Source organism: Belonocnema kinseyi, chromosome 1 (genome assembly GCF_010883055.1).
Source record: "Belonocnema kinseyi isolate 2016_QV_RU_SX_M_011 chromosome 1, B_treatae_v1, whole genome shotgun sequence".
Classification (NCBI taxonomy): domain Eukaryota; kingdom Metazoa; phylum Arthropoda; class Insecta; order Hymenoptera; family Cynipidae; genus Belonocnema; species Belonocnema kinseyi.
This window is the reverse complement of record NC_046657.1, coordinates 58,575,899-58,581,046: the sequence shown is the minus strand read 5'-3', so window position 1 is coordinate 58,581,046 and position 5,148 is coordinate 58,575,899.

Below are 5,148 nucleotides of genomic sequence, written 5' to 3'. Positions count from 1 at the left end.
TAATTTGCAGTAATCCACTTATAATTTGCTGTGCTCTACTTGCAGGGCCAAGTAATCCACTGCTAATATAAAGTAATCTTGTTCTTATCAGGAGTAATCCAAATACTTCGCATTAATCCACTTGCAATCCAACGTAATCCTTTTATAATCTGCAGTAATCTACTTGTAGGACAAAGTAATCCACTTCTAATATAAAGTAATTTTATTCTAATCACCAGTGATCCAATTACTTCGCATTAATCCACTTGTAATCTAGTTTTCATGTAGAGTGTTTCCATTTTCATCCATCCTTATCCATTTAATTTGCAGTAATCCACTTATAATCTGCGGCAATCTACTTGCAATGCAAGGTAATCCACTAATAATATAAAATAATCTTATTCCAATCATTAGTAATTTAATTAATTTGCATTAATCCACCTATAACAAAGCGTAATCCACTTGCAATCCAGTTCTCTCTCAGAAGTAATACAATTACTCTACAGTAATCTACTTGTAATCAAGTTCTGATATAAAGAATTTCCATTTTAATTTGAGGATGTCAGGTTAATTTGCAGCAATCTACTTGTAGTGCCATTTAATCTTCTTGTAATCCACTTTAAAGTCAATCAAAATCTGAGTTACTCATATTATATTCAGCAGTCATCCAATTACTTCACATTAATCCAATTGTAGTCTAGCGTAATCCACTTGCAATCCAGTTCTTATATAAAGTATTTTCATTTTAATCCGAACGCGTCCAGTTAATTTGCAGTAATCCACTTGTAATCCAATTACTTCGCAGTAATTGACTTTTAATCCAGAAAAATCCACTTTTAATCCAGTTGTGACATGAAGTATTTCCATTTTCATACGACCTTATCCAGTTAATTTGCAGTAATCCACTTATAATCGGCTGTAATATACTTGTAGTTCAAAGTAATCCACTTGTAATATAAAGTAATTTTGTTATAATAAGGAGTAACCCATTAACTTCGCATTAATCTACTTGTAATCTGCTGTAATCTACTTGTAGGACAAAGTAATCCACTTCTGATATAAAGTAATCTTGCTCTAATCAGAAGTAATCCAACTACTTCGCATTATTCCATCTGTAACCCAGCTTAATCCATTTAATCCATTTCTGATATAAAGTATTTTCATTTTAATCCAAGCTTATCCAGTTAATTTGCAGTAATCCACTTGTAACCCAGCGTGGTCCAGTTCTAATATAAAGTATTTCCATTCTAATTCCAGTAATCCAATTACCTCGTATTAATCCACTTGTAATCCAGCGTAATCCATTGTAATTCAGTTTTAATATTTAGTATTTTCATTTTATTCCGAGCTTATCCGATAAATTCAGCAGTAATCCACTCGTCATGGGCAGTAATCTACTTGGAGTGCAAAATAATCCACTTGTAATCCACTTGTGATTCAGTTTTATTATGAAAAAACCCTTTAAAAAAAATCCTTCTCTAATCAGGAGTAATCCAATCAATTCGCAATAATCCACTTTTAATCCACAGTAATCCACTTGTAATCCTGTGCTAATATAAAGTACTTCCATTCTAATCAAAGGTTATCCGGTTCATTTACAGTAATTTGCGTAATTCGCAGTCATCCACTTGTAGTGCAAAGAGATCAATTTTTAATCCTCGGAATACACTCTGGGTCTCTCAACCCTTAATTTTTTCAGGAGAAATTTTAACCAGATATATAATAAATTTAAAATAACAAAAAATGTTTTTTTTAATGACTTTTTTAAATGTGAATAATTACAAACACTTTTTTAAACATTACGAGTTAATTATATAAGGTTTGAAGAATATATGAGAATCTTTGCAAGTTGATAGGATGAATAGTTTTAAAATTATAGACCGCAGAAAAAGTGCACAGGGTCTCACAGACCCACAGTGTGCTCCGTGATCGAAAAAGTAGAACAAATTCATTTATTTGATTAAAAATTCGTATTTTTTCGCACAAAAATAATCAAAATTTAACTTGATTTTCATTAAATCTTATTAAATAAATTGAAAATTAATCATTTTGTTGAGAATCCCTTTCCTTAAACGATTTTTTTTAACTGAAAAATTTATTAGTACATTTTTTACTTTAAATTCATCTGTGGGGTTGAAAATTCCTTTCCTTTTACTTGAAAGTCATTTTCACTGACAATTTAAAACCTTTAAATATCTTTTGAAATAATTCAGTTTTTCTAAGCAAAGAATTAATGCTGCAAAAAAAAAATAAATATTTTATTTATTATTAATTTTATTATTACATTCATCTTTTTTAATAGAAAATTTGTCATTTCGATCAAAAATCCATTTTTTTCAATATTGGAAATATTTTGAAGAGTTTTCAAATATTCTTTTAAAAGTATTCAAAAAAATTACTTTTAATTTTTCAGAAATCTTAAGAACATTTTTTTATTATCTTGGAACATTTCATAATACTTAAAAAACCTCTTTTTCAAAGTTTTTAAAACTTAAGTTTTGTTTCCAATTTTTTGGAATATCCGCACGATTTAAATGAGAAGATTGGAAAATACAGTAAAATAATATTCCTGAAACTTTAACACTCTCGAATAGGAAAATTCCTGAATGATAAAATTCCCGAACAATAAATATTCCAAATTGAGAAATTCATGACTTGAAAAGTTCCAGAAAAAATAAATTAGCGAATGATAAAATTCCCGAATTATAAAATTACCGAGTAATAAAATTCCTGAACATTTTTTAATATTAATAAATTAAACAATTTCAAAACATTTAATAATATTAATGATTTGGAAAATTTTCGAAGAATAATAATTCCAAATTGAAATATTCTCGAAGAATAAAATTCCTATATTGAAACATTACATAAGAATCAAATTTCTGAGTAATAAAATTCTTGAATAATATTATAAAATACCTGATCAGTCTTAATATTACTGAATTGGGAAATTACCAATTAGTAACATTCCCGAAAAGTTTATTATAATACTAAATTGGAAAATTCCCGAATAATAAAATTCCCGAACTGAAAAATTCCCAAATAATAAATTTCCTGAATTGGAGAAGTTCCAAATAATAAAACTCCCGGACTGAAAAATTCCCGAATTGAAACATTACTGAGTAATAAAATTCGCGGATTGGAAATTTCCCGAATTGGAGAATTTCCGAAAAGTTTATAATATGAGGAAAATGGGAAGTTCCCGAACAATAAAATTTCCGAACAGCTTAATATTAGTACGAAATTCGAAAATTACCGAACAATAAAATTCCCAAATAATAAAATTTACGAACCGTTTTAAATATTACCAAATCGGAAAATTCCCGAATAGTTTATAATATTACGAAATTGGGAAATTCACGAAAAATAAAATTCCCGAATTAAAAAGTTATTACTGAGTAAAGAAATTTCCGAATAATAAAATTCTCGAACAATTTATCAAATTAATAAATTGAAAAATTCCCGAACAGTTAATAATATTGCGGAATTGTAAGATTCCCAAATAATAAAATTTCTGAATTGTAAAATTCCCGAATTATAAAATATCCGATCGAGAAATTTGCCGAAATTAAACAAATAAACATTTTTTCAATAATTATTTTTTTCATTCAATAAAAAAACAATAATCAAAACTTTTTATCAAAAAAATTATTTTTAATGTTTAGTTTCCAAATCATTTTTTTGTGGATAAAAATATTTGATTATTGTATTTTTAATAAATGAATAATAATTATAAAATTTTCTTTTAATTGTTTGTCTTCGGGAATTTTACAGTATCTGGAATTTAATTTATTAGGATTTTTCATTCATCTCATTTTAATTATTTTTCGAAATCTTTTTTTAATAAAAAAGAAATTAGTTAAAATAAAAAATCGTTCGAAGTTTCTCTTCAAATCTTAAAAAAAAGTCTATTCCTTTGAAACCTCTAAAAATTCTCCAAAAGCTTTTAAATTGTTTTCCGAAATCTTTAAATAATTCAAAGTTCTCCTTTGAAAAAAAAAACTTGAAGTCGGCCTTTAAAATAAAAGCTAAATGATTAAAAATGTTCCCAGCCAAACGGATAGGAGATTCCGTGACAACTTTTTAAGAAAAGGATCTTTTGACTGAAACTGTCTTTTCTTTATATCCAGCGAGCGACTTCTTGTGATCGTAAAATTCTTCTGTGGCTTCCGACATGTCGTGGCTGTTGAGGTCGAGACTCAGTTTCGCTACTCTACGAAATTGCGAGCAAAAAGCTCGAATTCCCGTCCGGTCTGAAGACTCTCAAGTCCGGCCAAGCATCTCAGGGAGCGGCACATGCGCGGCTAATTACAAAATCTTCTTTGACGAGCCGCTCGCCTCGCTGACTCGACCCTCTTGAAGTCTTGCCGGGTCCCCCTCCATGCCATCCCCCTCCTCCTCCTTTCACAACCATCATCACTGCCACCTCCCGTAGGCGGCCGGGGCGAGGGGCGCGCAACATTAGCCCCCCCTCCACCCCGGGCCTTATGATGCCCTTCTCGCCCTCGTAGCGTATGCTTATATCCCGGACCGCATTACTGATCGAGCTCCAGCTGCTTCTAAGATTCAATCCCTCAATTTCCAACATTCCAATCATCGGGAAACAAAGAAAAATTAGAACTTGTTCTTTTTTGAAAATGTTGCGGGAAGACTGAAAAATCACGAAAAATAACATTTCTGACACAGTATAATTTCAGAAATGGTAAAATTACCGAATTGTAAAATATCCGAACCAAAAAATTCTTGAATTTAAACAATTATAAAAAATTGTTTTTTGAATTAATATTATTTACTTACTAAAAACATAATAATGAAATACTTTTGTCAATGCAAGCTGTTTTCTTAACTGTGTATAATAGTTCTTTTATATCATTGTTCTTGTAAGAAACATATTTTTATTGTCTTGTTCTTTTGAATTACATTTTTTTTATTTAAATTTTTTTACTTTCTATAGACAGTAGACTACTCTATATCTTCTCTCTCTATTCGCGATTCTCTTTTGTGCGGCGATTCGTAATGGCTTTAAAGACTCTTCTTCGATATCCCCACTACTGGCGCACTAAGTAAAACATGTGAATTCTCTGCCAGTCTCTCTCTCTCTGCACACTCTTACTATGCAATCTCCTCCAAACTCATGATGATTCCTGACATTTTTTTAAGTTAATCCAT